General features: G+C 42.7%; 1 protein-coding gene across 2 annotated transcripts in view; it reads left to right on the top strand.

The window, feature by feature from the left end:
• Positions 1-19,198, top strand: part of ELOVL6 (ELOVL fatty acid elongase 6) — a 109,360-nt gene that overhangs the window by 15,531 nt on the left and 74,631 nt on the right. The window contains exon 1 of one of the 2 annotated variants that reach the window (XM_075617164.1): positions 13,719-13,787. The exons of the other annotated variant lie outside the window; for it this stretch is intronic. The gene's annotated coding sequence lies outside the window, so the exon portion shown is untranslated. Of the gene's footprint in view, positions 1-13,718; positions 13,788-19,198 lie in introns of those variants that run through there. 2 annotated transcript variants of the gene reach the window in all.

Raw genomic sequence — 19,198 nt, 5'->3', positions numbered from 1 at the left:
CCTCTGCACGTTCCATTGCACTGAAGGAAAATAAGAGTTCATTTTTGGGAACGTGATACATAATCCCATATAATGATTTTATATTGTTGCCAGAGGGCTTGGATGCCATTTCAGTCTGACACGTACAGTGCGTACCACTCCCTGCACAGACACACACCACACGGAGGGGCTCATTTTATAAACTCTGAAGCCTCCATGTGGGTCATTTTTGGCTGAATATCCCTATTGGCTTCAGTGGGAATTTGCATCTGAAAACAGCCCAAACAGCAGCTTCAGACTGCAGGGAAGTTACCCCTGAAGCTGGCCATCTCATCAGAACTTGTACCATGATCGGCAGATCTGTGAGGCAATTCTGAAAATGTATTGGCTATTTGTATAGATGTAGCAGATCTTACTACGCCTGTTAATGGGAGTTAACGCACCACGTAAACCTTAAACAACATGTTACCTCATCAAACATTGTTCGCAATAGCACTTCTGTTAAATAAAGTGTCAGTTTTAAGAGCAATATACTGTATGCTATTTCCTACTTGTGTGGAAGAAGATGAATGATCGATGCAGCAGCTGCTCCAAATGACTGGGACTCGCCAGGTAAAAATTAAAAGCAGGGCTTTATTGGAGTTAAATTAAAATAGGAACACTCAGAACAAACAAAAATAGAAGAGCCTCCTTCCTACTAGTGTGGCCTAAAAAAAAATAATCAGTTCTGTAGTATTAGATCATACATGCTACTTGTAACACTTTCCTGTTTGTGATCATTTGTTGCCAATATTCCCAGCAATTTGAGCTGCAAAGTGTGGCAATAGATTGTTAAATTAGGAATAGAAGAATACATTGTAACTACTGAGTTAGGCTGAGTCCCCACTTGCGCTGAGCGGGCGGCGCTTGCGGCGGTTACTTACATATAGATATATGTATGTCCCCGCTCACGCGGCGATCGTGTGTGGGCACATACGCTCACCCGTGATCGGCACTTGGGTAAACAAAAAAATTATACTTACCCACGCGCTCAACTACCCGTAATGCTCCCTCCCCTCCCCCGCACGTGCAAGCAGGACACCCAGCGCTCATGCTTGGAGCGCTCTCCAAGCATGTGCGCGCTCAGCGCCAGCGGGGACTTAGCCTTACACTGACTGAAAGATTAATTTGAAGCTGAAAGGCAGCCATTTGGTGAACCCTGGGAAGCAGGATCTTTGCTGATCGATTTTATGGGGGAACAAATCGATCGGGAGCTTGGATAATTAGTTTTCAATAAAGGTAATCAAAGGCTGCATATATTTAAAAAAAAAAGATTTTTCTTTTACTTTTTCAAAGTGCCTCTTGGTTTGCATTTTTAATGCAACTCGTTGTGTTAACAGGTGCAATAACATCTGCTGCATCTGTATTCACAGTTATGCATGCAGTGTTTGACTTCATTACACTGTTCTCACTATTTCTGTCAGAGGCCTTTATACACATTGTTTTCCCATTTCCTCTCACCACACCTTTCATCCATCTTTTCCTTATCACTTCCAACTTCATGAGGGGCACTTTCTTGTTTTATAAAAGATGCCTTTATACAACAAGTCATGTGACCTCCACATGTTCTTCCACTTAACATTTGGGATGCACATTGATACCCTGACAACCAAGACCTATGCTAAACTAGGGGTACTTTACAGGAACAAATCCTCCCTAAGTCTCCTGGTCAGAAAGCGTATCGCACAGCAGATGCTAATGCCAATTATTGACTATGGAGATATAGTATATGGCTCGGCACCTCAAACCCACCTTAGCAAACTTGACACCCTCTACAATTCAATTTGTCATTTTGTTCTCCAATGCAACTACAACACACATCACTGCGATATGATCAAAGAACTAGATTGGTCATCACTAGAGTCTAGGCGCAAAGTTCACCTTTCCTGTCTTGCCTTTAAATTTTTCATGGGCATGCTACCCAGCTACCTGAACAAGCTCCTCACCCCTACCACATGCAGCACCTATCACCTGAGATCAGACTCCAAAAGACTGTTCATGGTCCCAAGGCTCAACAAAGTATCCGGGCGTTCCTCCTTCTCCTACCGTGCACCCCAAAACTGGAACAACCTACCAGAGACTCTCATATCCACCACCAGTTTAAGTTCTTTCAAATCTAAGGCTGTCTCACATTTTAATCTGGTCTGTAACTGTTTCATATGCCCATAATATATATTTTCTTTAACTGTGCACGCAATGTCTTGTATATAATGTATACCCTGTTCATTTATGTAACTGTATTTGTAACCATGTATTATTTGTCTTAACTCTATGTCCAGGACATACTTGAAAATGAGAGATAACTCTCAATGTATTACTTCCTGGTAAAATATTTTATAAATAAATAAATCTCCCAAGGTAGGGGATTTTTCCTTCAAAGAAAGAAAAACTGTATAGGGCACAGCTTACACATTATTATTATTATTATTATTATTATACTACACAGTAATGAATCATTAATTACTTTTTGTTCGTTCTTTCTCTGCCCAAAATAACTACTGATTTTAAATCCCTTTGCTCACAGTCCTATGCATAAATGACAACAGTCCCAACTTCTTTAAACATTCCACACTTTTTTTTCCCCCCATTTAATATTTATTTAAGCATGTCTTTGGGCTTTCTAGCATACCTTACCCCTAAGCTAGATTAGACTGTAAACAAAAGCAGAAACACGTTTTTCACTTGTAAAGGAGCATTTTTAAAAATAACCACCACCTTTTTGTTTTTTTCTGCTGCTTTTGTTTGTAACATTCTGACATTGTAAAGATATTTGTTTACCCTCTAATATGTGCATCAATACAATCCACACAATGATAAGTAATTAGCTAAGTTGCCGATCGATCCGTTTTCCTGGGATCGATCGGTGAAGATTCGACTTGCGTGCTCACTAAATGGTTGTCAGTGCAGCAGAGGATGACCAAAGATGCAAAGTTCTGTGGGGAAGATCATGTGACCAGGCAGTCACTAGATACAATTGGTGCACTGCTAGAGAGAGGGCAGGGCTCATAGAGGGGTGTGCCAGAGCATGTTTCAGAAGAGAGAGTTTTTTTGTGGGAGAAGTTTTTAGGTTCCCAAGTATCCATATTGAATTTCATAATTCATCTATCTTATCCATTATGCTTCCTTTGAAATGATCATATTACATACTGTATACTGTAACAGGGATGGCCAAACCGAGGCTCATGAGCCACAAGCGGCTCTTTTACAGTAGACGATACGGCCCAACACACTTTGCGGCTTGAATTATAACGTTAACTGCCGAGCAACATTTTGTACAATGTCGTACAAGAAAGATCTCATTTCCAGAAGCCAGCCAAATGATCAGAATGATTAAAATCTAAGCCACAAAATATATCTCCCAGTTTGAATTACATAAGGTAATACTACTTCTAGGGTTGGGCAATCACAAAAATTCACCACGGTAACGATATTACGCTATTTATCGCGATAACGATATATATCACAATAAAATATCTCTGTGTTATAAAAATATTTAAAAAAAAAAACAAAAAACACTAAAAGCATTTGTGTTTCGGTTCTTTTGTCAACTGTAATTACTTTAAAAACAATTCCAAATAAATGTAAAGCAATAAATTGAAAGAATTTCTTCTTTTAACAATGACGTCATAAGGATACTTCATTTTTTTTTTTACAGTATTTAGAACACAACCGGGAGGGATGGCGAGTGACATAATTCAACCCACAGTCTTCCAGCTGTCATTGAGCAGTGGCCTATACGGCTCATGATCAGGCCCAATCAAGTGGCCGGATGGAAGGTCGTGAGTAGGCGCACGGGCCGCAGCGGGGTGAAAGACCAGGGCAGTATGTGCTGGGGACCTCACAACCCCGTGGGGAGGGAGTCGGCACACTGGCTATTTTGTGCCAACTGGAGTGCTACTACAAAAATATGTGCATCCAATATGACTAAAATTATAGTAGTTAAATATTTTGGCCAAAAGATATGAGGCCTGCTGTCACATCAAGGTTAGACATTTATAAATGAATCAATCCCTAAAAATGGTCACTGCTGACTCCCTCCCCACACTTCTTTGAGGCACCCTGCACACGGTCTAGTACATTTGGGCATGGGCGGCGTTTGGCTGCCACTCACCTCGCCACATGGACATCTTGCCACTCGCCGTTTCGGCGCCAACGTGAGTCCCAAAACCCCTAATCTTGGCCCCTAATTCCAACGCTACCCCCTACCCTATAAACCTTTACCTTAAACACCCTATCCTTAACTGCTAAAACCCCTTAAGTTAACTTGTCTTATTGGTGAAACAGCCGGCGGCTGTGTGTCCAGCTGCAGTGAAGGGTCCCTCGGCGGTCAAACACTGGTGGCGACTTGGGCATGGCGTGATGGCCGCAACCAAATGTCCAATTCTGCCCTGCACATGCTGCCACTGCTCAATGACAGCTAGCTCCGCATGTACAAGCACTGGCCAATTTAAATCTACTGTGCCCAAAAAGAGCCAGGGTATTTATTACATGTGCTTGTCTGTCTGTCTGTCAGTCACTATAGCAGTCAGTCAGTCCTCGGTCTGTGTGTGTCTGTATGTCTGTCTGTCACTGTTGGAACCATAAGAGGGAAGACCGAAGGAAGACAGTGGGGGGTAGCCTTTGCGCCCCACCCGCCTGCTCTCTCTCCCCCCCATCCCGTCTGCTCTTACCCCACCTCTTACCTTCTCTTTGACATCAACAGCGCAATTTGACATCACAATGTCATGTAACATCGCGTTGCTATTTCAAGCCCCCCCCCCCCCCGCCCCTGTCGCCTCATGAAGTTGTAAGAAACCCAAGGGATACAATAAGTAGGACGTTAATATTTTGTATAAGGTGGAGTGTTAGCAATAGATATGCACATGTGAAGTTTGTGCATTATCACGGGAGACCAGGCAATTACACCTTTTATACCGGGATAATATCACTGAGCAAAACCAAGTAAAACAAATTGTCATTTATTCCATTGAAACAGACATACACACAGTGGATTACAGTAAACATGCAAAAACACACTTACTTGGGAATTGGGGTTGAAAAAAACTATACTTTCCTAGGTGTAGGGGCTTATCAATCCAAAGCTTACCCTAAAACGTCTTGGAACTGTAATCAATCTGCAGCTCCAAATGCCACAGCTCCCCTCTCTCTCCAAAGGGCTGGAATTCACTTACTGCTTAGAATCTTAGAAAACATTGAGAACCTTAGAGAACTTTAGAGAAAAGTAGAAACTGAAAATCTGAGTTGCGCAGCGGTTTATAATACCTCTGGTGTTGCATTCCCGAATTACTATTGCCCAATCAAAAAGCCTGAGAAATTTCTCAGCAGCTAATCGGAGCATGGCTGGTAGGACGCACAGGGTTACCTGGAGATCTGAACGAACCAAGGGGCATGGGAAATCCCTCAATGCCATCCACGGTGACAGGCCCCGGTCAGTCTGGGGAGGCCAAATGGAAATTCAAAGGGTGTCCATTGATCTGAGAGATGGGGATACCCTCCTGTCCAAATGGTCTTCACACCTTGGACATCCTCTGTGCTTTCAACCCCAGATGTCCTGCCAGACCTCCTGACACCACTTGGTAGCCCAGGGGCCTGTCCGATCATTAGTTCTGAAAGTCCCAGCTCATTTCTGTGCACAAGCATATGTTTTAAAACACACAGTTTAATAAAATATATACTTTAAAAATATCCCAAGGCTGGGGGTTATGGGAAATAGAATATGAAGCAGCACGGTATTTCTTACTAGCCATATTCCCCACACTCTCTATACAATACTTTATTTATTTGATTACCACATGTATTTCTACTGTGAAGCGCTATGTACATTAATGGCGCTATATAAATAAAGACATACAATACAATACTTAGGACTGGACTTAAAAGTCCTCTCACAGTCTTGTAGCTGATTGGAGTACCCCCCAGAAGGTGTCCTGGCAATTTACTGGGTATCCCCATTAACCTAGGGACCCCATGACTGTTTCAAGGACACCTCACATCCCTATGCCCTGTTTACCTTCCTGGGTTGTGCTGAAGCAGGGAACTTAGTGGTGAGTCACGCCCTATACAGCTTCTGGGTGACTTTGGCATTAAATGAGTATCCCCCTTAACCTAGGGACCTCTTGACTGTGTCAGGACACCTCAGATCCCTATGTCCCCTTTACCTTTCTGGTCTGTGCTGAAGCAGGCAACTTGGCGATGAGTCGTGTAACTGTTTTCAAGGGAGGATTTTGACCAGAGGTCTGTGCCTATATGTCCCCGAGAATCTGACTTGATTCCCGGATACATTTTTGGGCTTGCCGCAACTCTGGGCCCCATCTACCTAGACACAACGTGACAACACTTTTTTCGCAAAACCCCCCTTGAAGCGCATAGCCTGTGAATCTTCCCTGGTTAGCACTCCTAGAAAGGTAAAACACACATACATTCTTTATTGTTGCACAATCACATACATTTCATGTACAACCAATGGGTCCAAGAGCTGACACTCTAAACCCACAAAGGTAACCAGCCAGGCATAATACCTTTTATTGATCATATGCGGCTCTGAGGGCCAGTAAGTTTGGCCACCCCTGCCATGTATGAATCGCAAATAATGGGACTGTACTTTGTAACCTTTACTCAATACAACCTTTTCTGTACATACGAAACAGCTGGCCTCTGTGTGACTCATAGGCTATAATTGCAGTCAAGTATTTAACTTGTTCAATATAGTTAAACTGGAGCCAATAAACTACCAGTCTAGAATTTGAAAGAACGTGACATTCTTCGTAATGCACTAAACATTATGGTCCATACTTGCTAAGAAGTGTGCGTCATAAAACTGTGCTGGTAGATAAGGTCGGTCTAGGTCCTCTAGTCACGGGCATTTTTCCGTGACCAAATTTCCGCCAGCAGTTCGCAGTGACTCACCCTGACGCCGCAAGTTACTTGGCCGCTAAGGTAAGTGCCTAAACCTCTACCCTAAGCCCTTACCCTAACCCCCCTATCCTAACAGCTAAAACCCTTAAATTAATCCCTTACCCTAAACGGTAATACAACTTACCTTTGAAGTGGCCTGCGGCAAATATCCTATACTGAGAAGGTTGCGTCCCACCAACTTGAATGGTCTTGAACAGGGGTCCGCAACATTTATTTAATTTTTTTTCTGCGCGCACCCCTCCTCCCCCTCCAGTGACCTGGCGTCAAACGATGCCGAGGGTCATGTGATGACCCCACCTCATCATTTGACGCGTGTTTCCATGACACGTCACGTCACATGACCCCACGCCGTCATTTGATGCCGCATTGTCATGGCGACGTGACCAGAAGCCGACTGAGTCCCTCTAAGTTGTGGTTGCAGAGGCCCTGCGTGGTCCTCCGGCATTTAATTTAAATGCCTCGGGGAAGAGCACGGGGCCTCTGCAAACATTGTGCCCCCCCCAGAAAAAACATTTCCCAGTGCACACCCCTGCCTGCTCTCTGCGGCTCGTGCACCCCCCCATCCCCAGCGTCATGTGACCCCGAGCGTCATTTGACGCCGGGTTACCATGACGACGCATCACTTGAAGGTAAGGTAAGTGTGTTTTATAGTGTATAGTGTTTATATTTTGGTGCAATTGATATGTTTTATTTTTGTACAAAATCATGTTGTTTTGTGCTTGCATACCTTTTTACTATAAATGTTTATAGAGCCTTATAGACTTATAAACTTCAACATATAACATACCTAGAGGAGTACTTATTTTTCAATCTTATGGACTAATGCTGCGGTACACAGTTTATTTGATCCAAAACAACTTATCTGACATTACATTTAGGTGGGGGGGTCCACTGGATTGCAGAGATTCAGGTGACATGCCTTTTTTTTTATCGTTGGGATCACCACCAGATCATGTCTAACATTTGACCTTACTTGTATTATTTCATGTAAGGGACGACTGAAGTAAAATGTTTGCTAAAGCAGCAGTCCCTCCCTTCTCGTGTTTTTAAAATCCTCCCAAAGTAGGGGTGGCTGGTCTATTCTATTACCTTAAGAACATGGGTTACTCTCGCCGAGGCTCCTCTCCTCATGTCCTCCTGGAACCTAACCTTTCAGAAGCGTTTCTCCTCCTTAAATACCCTTGCACGATGTTTGGATCCCCAAAGCAACCCCAGCGAACCTAGCCTACAGTAAGGCCGTGATTATAGTGGACATGTGTGCGTGACCGAGGGGGGCATTTTCAAATATTGCGAGCTTTGTCGCGCGCACTATATGCGACTTCATTGCCCTCCATTCGTTTGTTCTGGCGGCGGGCTGCCACTATAATCGTGAAACTGTTAGTAACCCTTTTAGGAGGGGGTTACCCAAGTAAAAATGCTTGCATAGCATAGGAAATGTGTCTGACAGAACCTTATTCTCCACTGTAGGAGCTATACCATGTGAGGCAAACCTAATGAAATGACTGGACTGACTGGGCTTACAGAGCACAATTCATCTTCTGCTCTCATTTGAATTAGGTTAATAGATGAATGCTATCAAAATGTATAAAAACACTGCATTACAGGGTCAAGCAATATAAGGGATCTGGACCAAAGTTACATACAGTAAGTAGTAGATAGGTTGAAAAAAGACATAAGTCCATCAAGTTCAACCCATGCTAAATTTAGACGACAGATACTTTTCCTATATTTGTATTTACAGTTAGATACAGAGGAAAACAAACAAAACACATTGTAACTGCCCTTACTGTAAATAGGCTTTTCCTTTGTTGCTGGTGAAATCTCCATTCCCCAACCTTAAGGGATGACGCAGTGTCATTTGTACTGCCCTTGGAATGAATAGTTCTTTTCAAAGCTCTTTGTATCGTCCCGAATATATTTGTATATAGTTATCATATTCTCTCTTAAACGCTGCTTTTCTAATGTAAACATCTCTAAATTAGCTAGCCTCTCCTCATAAAATCAGATTTTCATCCCCTTTATTAATTTGTGGCTCTTTTCTGCACTTTTTCTAGTTCCATAATGTATTTTAAGGAGTGGTGCCCAAAACTGTACTGTGGTCTTAATAATGCTTTAAACATGGCATAATTATGCTTACTTCCTTTCCATCTATTCCATGTTTAATGCAAAATAAGATCTTATTTGCATTTGCAGCTACTGCCTGACATAGTGTTCTATTGCTAAGCCTGCTGTCTACAAGCACTCTTAAATAATTCGCCATCAAGGATTGACCTATTTTCTGATAAAAAAAAATGATTAACCAGTTGATACTATTCAATTTTTTTTGCATACCCCCAAACCTTAGTCATCATCTTAAAGATTTTAGATGTGATCAATATTTTAATATGAAAAGTTGGTGAAATCACTGTCCTATTCTGATGATGCACTCTTCACCTCCCAGAAAAAAACATTGTTAAAGATACATTCCCATTCCTGGGCCTCCTTCATGAAAATGAACATTCTGCAATACAAAATACTATTTGTTTATATCCCACCATTTTCCCTGCTAAGAGATCAGCAATAAATGGAGTTCCACAAATAATTCCCACCCCCAACTCATTACCAACGTTTGGTGATGTGTTGTAGGGGGCACCATAGAGATATGGGGGCGTATCAATACGCTCTCTTGTTGCAACACTCATTGGGGTTATTCATTAAACTGTGATGGTACCAATCTGGGCACTATTGCATGGAAACAACCATGGAAGTCAGTGGGCCAATCAGCACTATAACTGTTTTTAAGGACTAGCTCACATTCACTTGAATGACAGTTTTCACATCAGAGTTTATAAGCCCCCTAGTGGTGGAACCCTGAAGTTCAATTCCATAACTGTCCAATGTAACATTTTAAAGGCGCAATCCATGCAATAGCCTACATGTGTGTTTTTTTATTATTATCACCTGTAGTATTAAATTACTACACTAAACTTACTACTTTTTTTATCATTCAACCCGTAATGCCATTTTTAATGAGTTTTATTATATTCATATTTGCAACACTTTCCTGTTTGTGACAATTTGTTGCCAGTATCCCTAGCAGTTTGGGCTATAAACTGCAACAATAGATGATGTTACCTTAGTAAAATAAGGATACATTGTAACTGCTGAGTTACACTGACTGAAGGATTGGATGGAACTGAAAGACAGCCATTTAGTGAACCCTGGGAAGCAGGATCGTTACTGATTGATCACGGTAAAATGGATCGATCAGCAGCTTGGCTAATTGGTTTCCAAGAAAAGAAATCAAAGGCTGCATATATCGAAACAAAAACAATATACATTTTTTTTTTAATGTGCCATACGAACTGTCTCTTTAAAGTTCTACAAAATGATCATTTCAGAGACCTACTGCAGGGCAGGCACAGGGAATACAAATCTTAATAGAATATCACACAGTGGTGTATCCTAGCTTCAAGTAGCCTTATGTTTCAGTTTAATCTATTTTTATATTGCTCTATAATTCAATCATTAGTTTGCAACAGATGGACGTACGTGCACAGTACCAGCTTTAGGACCAATACAAAACAGGTAGCAACTAGTTCAGACCCTGTCATTTGCAGTGCAGCAATATTTATATCTACACACCTCAAATGTGTTTCTTCTACTTTAATTATGAGCTGCACATGGTTTATTAAAATGTATATTTATATAGAAATACTCGTTGCGTGTATATTTTATTAGCCCATTCAGTTCCAGAGATCCTGCAATAAAACATTTGTAACTGTTTTTCTCTTCTGAGAAGGGGCAGTTTCCTGTTTCTTTCTTTTTTGTAATCTACTGTACCCCGAACATGACTTCCTGTGTCACATTGTCTTTGTTACTGCGACACTTCTCACTTATTACTGTTTAATTTCCTCGATTCTCTCCTCACCGATTTTATAAAAGTAATCTGCTCCTTTTTGCAACTTTAATATTACCTCCGCATTATTGTTCTTCAGAATATTCCAGTTTTACAGGTACAAGGAAGAGACAGATTATTTCATGTGGAAACGACAGCTTTTTTTTATTTTTTTCACGGACGATGCTTCATCATTTGTATCCTTGTTCAAAACTGAACTACAACAGTGATCAATTTTCCAAGTTGTGAAATGATCAAACAAAATAGCAATGCACTGTAAGAGCAGCGCTTGCCCTAGTTATCTGGTCCTGCCACTGCCAGGTCATTATTCAACTGTTGGCAGCAACCACCTAATTACATAATTCAAGTAAGGATTTTTATTCTATTTACATTCTTATCGTATTTGCAACACATGTGGAGCCACATTTGAACTGCGAAGGTTATCACACTTGTTTTGCATCGATTTTCTACATTTCTTATTACAAAGCGAGTGATGCCACATTCTTCACATGATGTTGCCAAATAACGTGAGCAGTGAGTGTTTCCTGTGCTTTGCAAGCATTTTTACTTTTTGTAACCCCCCTCCTAAAGGGTTACTAGCAGTGTTTAGTGTAGGCTAGGCTCTAACTGGGTTGATATAGGGATCCAGATGTCACGCAAGGATATTTAAGGAAAGGAGACGGTTCTGGAAGGTTAGGTTCCAGGAGGGCATGTGGGGAGGCACCTCGGGGAGAGTAGACACCCATGTTCTTAAGGTAATAGAATAGACCAGGCCTCCCTACTTTGTTATAGACAGGGACTATATCTTGTCCGTTGGACTCCCTTAGCCTTCTCTAGGGATCCTAAGATAAGTGCTAAGTATGAATGCGCTAGAGGGGCCTCGGTAACGAGGAGTACCAGATGCCGGACAACCAACTGTAACACTGGATCTGCATATATATTCCTCTCAGGCTGAAGTGGCAGTAACCATAATGGCTAAAGGTTTTGGGTTACATATACAGGACCTGCTAGGATCCCCAATGGGACTAGTGTTACCGACCATGAGGCAATAGGTTCCACAACTATTAGGAGTGGCCACAGATGGAAGAGAAGTATTTGTATATGTATTTTTGTATATAACTCGTACAACATGTCAAGATATGTATGAGCGGTACCTGATTTGGGGACATGAATAACTGACGGTTGTACTATAAAAGTTCCTGGCGCCCATTATTTCACAACTTTTCAACCACATCGTCCAGCCGTGCGAATGCCAGCACCCGAGCCAAGGTAAACCATGCAGAGCAGCCATACAGTATATACACCACACCGATGTAACCTTCATAGGAAGCCGGGCAGTGAGTGTTCCACTTGCATGAGCACCAGGAGTGCAAGCAAAACTGACTGTGCAGATCAGTAAATCTGGGAATAAGTCTGAATGTGTGGTGCCCTTTAAAGTAGCAAAACCTCTTTTTTGTTTGTTGTTGTTCATATTAGATTTACTGCATCTGATGCTGTACTAGACTTAATGTAAATAATGCAAGCTATTTATAGTCTATTCTCCACAGCGCGAAGGGTGTTTATAATAAAGGGCCATATATTTCATGCACTGACCTTCAGATTACATGTAAAATGTAATTGATGCATTGTCACAATAGTAAAGTTAGCAGAAATGTCTAGTTACAGCAAAAGAAGCAAAGTTCTATGATTTTGAGCGTATGAGAGACCCAAGCATAGATGAATATTCAAGACCTGTCCCTATGGATATTGCTGGAATTAATTACTTATCAAAGCAAAGGGCTTCCAGGCAACACTGTACTACTAACAATTACTTCACTCAACATTTGTTTATTGAACTAGATGAGTCTGACAACTCTGTATTTGAACATTTCCTGAGATGCATGATTGACGCATCAGATGCATAATTTTAAGGTTTATATTGCCTAAAGAAAATTGGACTTTTTTAATGGGACAAAATGATTTATTGATGTAGGTAGCCATTGTGATTGACATGGGTGCCATAAGAAGTATTAGAAATGCAGCAAACCTTAATGTATTAAGACGGATTCCCATTGGTTAATTTTCCTGTGCTCTCCCTGAGTGCGGCAGTATATGACATCTACGGTGCCCCAGAGGTTTGGGGAGAACATGGTCTCGGTGGCAATGCACTAGAGTTGTACACCATGATCTTCCTGTCAGAACTGACATCACATATACAGTACAAGATGGCTTCAACTTCGCTCCAAAGGCACAAGTAAGGATATTACTAAACTTGTATGTCTTGGTATTACTATATATTCTATTATATACCATGATATTTACATTTGTTCTCAAAAGTAATTTACATTACATTTTTTTTTTTTAAACTTTCTTCATTATTAGAACATTACGTTTTCACCAGAGACCATTTAGTCAGTGAACTAGGGTCCCATTGTTATGAGGATGTCCTAATTATGCATATTACCTCCCCGAATTAGACCCAAGTTGCATAAGAGTAGGACACTTTTGTCTGTAACAGATATATTTGGGATTAATACATAGTAGTACGAATGTGTGTAACTAAAATACATCAACTGAAACTTCAGAGGAGTTTTATTTATCATGTATAACCCAACATTATTTTTTTTTTTGTTTATAAATTATATTATAGGCTAAAGCAGTAAAATTCAGGGCATAATTGAAAACCCTGCTCTCTGATTGGTTAAAATTCCGGGCATTATCCATAGTAAAGCCCTGAATTTCAGCAGCTTGCAAAATGCAGTTTTCAATCTGTATATTTCCAGCCAATTAGCTTTCAGAATAGCTGAGACAGGGCAGGGGATTGGTTTGAATTAAGTACAAGCTCTGAGACATGGCAGGGGATTGGTCAAAAAGTATCAGCCACGGTTTGACTCCTCCCCTCCCGAGCTGACTGAGATTTTCTGAGCAGATTCAGTTGAATTGAGAGGGAGGGGGGGGGGAGGGGGAGAGAGAGACTGCAAAGAAAGACTGCAAAGAAGTAAGTGTGTGTGTGTGGGAGGGGGGGGGGTGTAGAGGTGCTGTGTTGTGTTGTAGAGCTGGGGGGGAGAGTGCAAAGTTTAGTAAGTGGCTGCATTTTTGATTGTGGCTGCAGTGTGTGTGTGTGTGTGTGTGTGTGTGTGTGTGTGTGTTGTGCTGTTGTATGTGTAGCAGCAGTTTGTGTGAGTGTAGAGATGGTGTGTGTGTGTGTGTGTGTCAGTAGCAGTGTTTATGGGTGTAGCATGTGTGCGTGTAGCAGCAGAGTTTGTGTGTGTAGAGCTGCTGTGTGTGTAGAGGTGCTGTGTAGAGGAGGTGCTGGTTGTGTATCTAGAGCTCGTGTGTACGTGTACACAGGGGGCGGCAGTGTGTGGATATAGATATCTGCAGTGTAAGAGTATATAGAGGTGGTTTCATGTATTTACCATTTTATTTGAATAACAAAATCTATTTAACTATACAAAAGTGTCTATTATTTATGAAATAAGCCTACATTTAGCCTATAATAGTAATAATCCCCTCAGAACAGGGCATTACTGGCCAATAATGCCCTGTTCTTCAGGGATTATTACTTAATTATAGGTTAAAACGTATCAGTGATCAACAAAATGTAATCCCTACAACATGGTACTGCTTTTTCCTAAGATGCTATGAGGGAACGCATTATTTAAGGTAGTATAAAATGGTTATATTTTGTTTGCCTAGATCTCTGAAATCAATATAAATAAAACATCCTACGTCATCACCATTTTAAAATACCTTGGTCCATTTATAAAACAATGGTATTGAAATGATCCTTCAATGTGCGTAAACATTTCTCCGTGTTTAATTTTAAGTACAAGCTATAAATCAAGCACATAGGCGTACGTCTTTTTTTACCAGTTGGTCCGGAGTAGCATTAAGGATTTCGGCCAACACTGGGAAAAGGGGTTTATCATCAGCAGCAGAATTCAACATGGTGTTAATCACCAGCTATCACCAGCATTCTGAGCCATCTGTGTACATTTTTGCTATCTAAATCGGAAATGTTTTGCAGCTAGCAGTCACAATAAAGATTTACCTTTTAATTGTTACATTCACATACTAATTGCTAAAGCATAGTTACACATGAAGCCAAGTTGCAGTTGAAGCTTTATTTCATGGAAAAGGATAGGTGTAACGAATACTAATAAAGTGATACAAGGTAGGATTACTTGGATTGTAAACTCTTTTGGAACAGGGACTTTTCCCAATGTTACTTGCATGTCTTAAAGCACTTGTTACCTTTATGTTTTCTTAGTTTGTTACATGTATTATTGCTGTAAAGCGCCATGTAACTGGATGGCGCTATATAAATAAAGACCTACATATGCCAACACAAACAATAAAGCTCCTGTGTAAAGAACAGAGAGTCTGCAACAATATTAGTCATCTAGTAATTGCACCTGAGAACCCCCACTGACATCCACTTATGACCTCTAAACACCCTTCAAAGAGCAGCAGAGATCTTACACCTGTGGATAAGGGCTTTCCTGCTTGTTTTGCGTGTAGGCCAGCTGTCTACAGAGGCAGGCATCATGCAAAATGAACATGGTAGATTTGTTTATAGAAACCCTCATTTACATTATTCATTGAAGCACATTCATTTTCAGTCTGGGTTAAAACAAAACAAACACTGATCCCAACAAGAAACAGTGCTTCAGTTTAGCACTTAACCATTAATGTGGGCAATGTAAACAAGGTTTTTCAAAATGTACAGTACAGCAGCTCTGGGTTGGAAAATTGATCTGAAAGTTGTCTACTGATGTGCAATTTCAAATGTGCAATTTCAAATATATTTTTCTTAACTTATCAGCGGTCTGTAAATATGCCACAGACTGTCTGACCTTCAGATGAAGCAACATGCATTTGCAACATTTCAGGTGTATTGCCTTTGCCTAAAGTAGTGGCCTTTAACAATTCTGAACCTGTGACCCACATTTTAAGATTAACCTCTAATACAAGACCCATTTTAAAGGTGAAATCCATTCTACTAAAAAAAAACTTGACACACTCTAAGTGGGATAAAACCCCTCTGAAAATTCCTTCTTCTTGTAATTGAACAATATACAGATGTAGTGCTATATACTTGTTGCGCTGTTTCCCCCCCACCCTGGGAGATCTGGCAGCTACTAGGTGTGTGTGTGTGGTGCTTTACCTGTGGCTCACAGGAGGCCTGAACCTCTGCTGCTGGGAGCCTAGGGTGTACCTGATCCGTCTGGTGACAGTGCTTCCACCTGTGAGGGATCCTCACCGCGCCGGATAACCCCTTCACAGGACCCAATGCAAAAACAACACACAGTGTATTTGATAACCGTTTACTACATGCAGATGATGATAGGGATAACAATATAACACACCACATAGGCCATGCATGGCCGTAACCTCCCACAGTTCCCTCCAACCCAGCGTCCACGCGCTGATGGGATATCCCCCAAAGTACTGAGGTGCCACAAGTCACCTAACCACCCGGTGTCCACAGAAGTCAACCCACCCAATATGTATGACAGCGCTGCCTACAATTAACGTGTTAGTGTTGTGGCACTTGGAGATGTAGAGATACCTGCTGGGTGCTCCAGCACCCGGCAGCACAGACTGAAGATAAGGGTCCGCCCGGTCACACGTCGTCGTTGTCAGTGATAAGTCCGCTTCTATGTGGGGTGGTATCCAGCTGGAGGGTCCCACCTTAACAGTCTCTGTATGCGTTGGTGGTCGGGTCCCAGACCACAGACCGCATCTGCTGCGTGGCGTTCTTTGCTGTGTCCCTGACACTGAGATAATGGAGTAGTGTCCCTGTCCCGGTAGCAGCCACAAACTTTACAGGGGAGTCGGGGCGTAGCTGGGGCCTATGGTGGTCTCTGGCCTAGTGCAGGGGCCACAGACACCCTGCAAACACACCCTACCTTCTCTTTGTCCAAGCTCCGACTGGTGTGGTCTCTGGTGTGCCAAATGTATCTTTCTGTGGAGCAGGGGAATCCGACCGTGCGAGTGGCTGCTGCAGCCCCATGGGCTGCTGGGGATTGTAGTTCCCCTGCGGAGTTCTATATGTAGCAGCCGCAGCTATACTATAGTACTATGCATGTACGCCTGCGTAATGGAAGCCGCTACTTCTGCATATGCGCACCATCTCGCGCGTGCGCAGCCACATTGATGATGACGGCACTCTGCAAAGGGAGCCACCGGGAGCCTCCGTCAACCCGATCGCCTCCGCAACTGCCGTGCGCTCACCTGTAGCCCTCCCCGCCTCTCCCAATCCTCCTCTGCCAGTCGAAGACACAGCGGAAGGTAAGGGGATGAAAGGGGACCCAGGGGGACAGGGCCACATACCTTTGGTGTAGGCGCTAGGAGTGCTGATGAATGGAGACTGAGCGCGGCCCAATCGCAGCTTCCCCGCACACAAGGCCAGTATTGCTAGCTGCTTCGGGATGGGATTCCTGCAGCGTTAATCCTACAGGCCGCACCCAGTCTAAGCTGCGCAGAGAGAAGCGGTCTCCCTTTCTTTCCCCGCGCAGCAGTTATCTCTCTCTTTATTATTTTTAGTACACTACATTGAAGTAAAGGATCTCCAGAGCTGAACCACATTCATTTCAAGTCTGGGATCCCCCTAATTCCCAAGATACAGTCCTCCATAGGGGGTGAGAATATCTACTTCAAGTTGAAATCTCCTGCGTCATGGCCCATGTGACCGGGAAGCAGGGGGTCCCTGGACCTCAAATTAATGAGGTTCAGCTCTGGAGACCCCCCTCTCCACAAATAAATAAATACAAATAAAAGCAAAGCTTTATTACCTTTAGTGGCTAACCGCTAAGGTAATGTAAGGTGTTAAGCCACACTGGGAGGTACCTCCAACTACCCCCTTTACCCACCCCCAATAACCCTAACATTCCCCCCCACCACCACACACTGTAATAGGCAACAGCTCTATTAGCTACTAATGGTTAATAGCGTTTTGCCCATTGAGAAGCATAAAAAATACATTTACTGTACAATAAAATCAAACACTAGCCATTAAATCCATTTATTGTCAATGTGGTTACTATGCCCTCAACAGATTGGCAATCAATGGGCACCCTATAGAAAATGTTTAACCCCTGCCAGGAAGAAGGGCTGTCCCTAATTAAGGTGTAACCCCTCCCACCCTTATTCTTGGGGTCTCCGGGAAAGTCCTGGGAGCACACCGCTTAGTCCGCATCAACACCTGCGTCATAATGCACTCATAATGAGCTCAGATCGGGCCACCTTTACATCGCTTTCCTGTTTCCACTGAAAAACATGGGAATCAGCGACAACCAATCACAGTACGGATGCTGCACCTGTACCAGTCACAGCTTGAGGGCTCGTTTGGATTGGCCAATCTGGGTGCGGCAAGAACAGCGAGGAGCGAGGATTTCGTACCAGCCAATCGGAACAGCACCTGCTGAAGTTCGCTCAGCACCTGTTCCCCCTAGCTAGCTGGATATCTCCCGCCGAGATGGCAACTCCGTGTCTGGCGTAGACAATGGGCTACGTTTTCCAGACCAGCATATCTCAGGCAAAAGGCCTGACCATCCCCCCTCTCCCGTCCGCTTCCCCTGCCACACTGCTGCTTCTTGCCAGGCGTAACCCCGGTTTCCTGGACATGCAGGCTGAATAAGGGAATATCAGCCCTGCATGTCCGGGGAACACGGCAAGTACATTTTTATACTTAAAAACAGTACATCTCACATATATAAAGAATACACAGATACAGGGTATACAAGGGGCTACAAAGGACATTTTAATAGGGTAGCTCTGGGGTTTTGGTGCCGAATGAGCCACAGGGTGGGACGGGCAGAGCCCAGGGATCAGGTTTAACCTTTAATATGATAGTCTCTGGGTCCCCTTCCGACACACCACTCCTTACCCTTTCATATCTTTTACACTTCAATTCCTGATTATACACATTTCAGAGACCTCAAAAACATACAGTATGTAAAACGAAATTTGTGGGGAATTAACAAGCCCGCTGCTCCCCAGTACTGGGGAAGACATCAGCTCTGCTCAAATGAATGGAGCTTAGATATTCTTCAGCACAGGGAGCCATACTCGATTAAAAACCATCACAACGTGCAATAAACTTGCAGTTCAAAACAGATACAGGCATACCCCGCATTAACATACGCAATGGGACCGGAGCATGTATGTAAAGTGAAAATGTACTTAAAGTGAAGCACTCCCTTTTCCCACTTATCGCTGCATGTACTGTACTGCAATCGTCATATACGTGCATAACTGATGTAAATAACGCATGTGTAACAGGCTCTATAGTCTCCCCGCTTGTGCACAGCTTCAGTACAGGTAGGGAGCCGGTATTGCTGTTCAGGACGTGCTGACAGGCGCATGCGCGAGCTGGCGGCTGCCTAGTGGGCGATATGTACT

Source organism: Ascaphus truei, chromosome 1 (assembly GCF_040206685.1).
Source record: "Ascaphus truei isolate aAscTru1 chromosome 1, aAscTru1.hap1, whole genome shotgun sequence".
NCBI classification, from domain to species: domain Eukaryota; kingdom Metazoa; phylum Chordata; class Amphibia; order Anura; family Ascaphidae; genus Ascaphus; species Ascaphus truei.
Note: the sequence above shows the minus strand (reverse complement) of the source record. Positions and strands in the feature narration are given on the sequence as shown.